Source organism: Octopus bimaculoides, chromosome 7 (assembly GCF_001194135.2).
Source record: "Octopus bimaculoides isolate UCB-OBI-ISO-001 chromosome 7, ASM119413v2, whole genome shotgun sequence".
Lineage (NCBI taxonomy): Eukaryota > Metazoa > Mollusca > Cephalopoda > Octopoda > Octopodidae > Octopus > Octopus bimaculoides.
Genome location: NC_068987.1, coordinates 56,924,723 through 56,926,023, shown reverse-complemented (window position 1 = coordinate 56,926,023; position 1,301 = coordinate 56,924,723). Strand labels below are relative to the sequence as shown.

The following is a 1,301-nucleotide window of genomic DNA, read 5'->3' as shown; positions in this document are numbered from 1 at the left end:
AACCAAATTACAACAGGTATATAGTCCATTTTTTGTTTTATAGTGCATTGTTGCACCATTCTAAACTTTTTATTCTTTACAAACAATACACAATGCTTCAAGCGAACTACAATACTCTATTTTATTTTGTAGCAATCATGGTCATGGCCAATGCCAGTGACAAGTGAATGGCACCCATGCTGGTAAGGTGCCTTGTGCCAATGGCATGTATAAAGGCACACCTGTGTATAAAGGCACCCATACTTTTGACATGTAAAAGGCACCTGTGCTGGTGATATGAAAGAGGTACCCATGCCAGTGATTTGCTAAAGGCATCCGTGCTGGTGACATGCTACAGGCACCTGTGCCAGTGACATGCTACAAGCACCCGTGCCAGTGACATGCTACAAGCACCCGTGCCAGTGACATGCTACAAGCACCCGTGCCAGTGACATGCTACAAGCACCCGTGCCAGTGACATGCTACAAGCACCCGTGCCAATGACATACTACAAGCACCCGTGCCAGTGACATGCTACAAGCACCCGTGCCAATGACATGCTACAAGCACCCGTGCCAATGACATACTAAAGGTATGTGTGCCAGTAACATATAAAGGACACCTGTGCCAGTGACACATAAAAGGCACTCACGCTGGTGACAGGTAAAAGGCCAGTGACATGTGTAAGACATCTAGTAGACTTTGCAGTGGTTGGTGTTAGGAAGGGCGTTCAGCTGTAGAAACCAAGCCAAAGCAGACTGGAGCCTGCTGCAGTTCTCCAGCTTACCTGTTCCAGTCAAACTGTCTAACCCATGCCAGCATGGAAAACAGACATTAAATGATGATAATGATAAGTTATGGTAATTATACTTGGGCTCAAATTTTACCTGATGTTAACTACAATAGGGCAAAGTTATATCTGATACCAATGGTAAATATGAGAAAGCCAACATATGAAAGTATTACAAGCAACAACAGTAACAGCAATAAATTCTATTGAAATCTACAACTAGAGGGTAAAGGTTAACATACTAGGAGAGTTAAAACTAATGCTCATAAATTTGCCAGGAATATTGTTACCATTGCTCAGTTCCAGGCTCGTCCTGATATAGTAGAGCCATGATCAAAGGTATTCTAGTTTTGTATATCTTGTCCTTTTGCATATTAGGCATGTGTCTTTCCTTTTTTTTAAAGATGGTATTGTTATTTGAGGGACATTTGATTGCTATTTCTAGTAGGTTGAATGGCTCATACAGGAATAAAATATTTCAACATTTTAACAGAAATTCAGCTGTGTGTGAGAGAGAGAGAGAGAGAGAGAG

General features: G+C 41.7%; 1 protein-coding gene across 3 annotated transcripts in view; it reads right to left on the bottom strand.

The window, feature by feature from the left end:
* Positions 1-1,301, bottom strand: part of LOC106873895 (kinesin-II 95 kDa subunit) — an 82,359-nt gene that overhangs the window by 11,804 nt on the left and 69,254 nt on the right. The window lies entirely within an intron of this gene.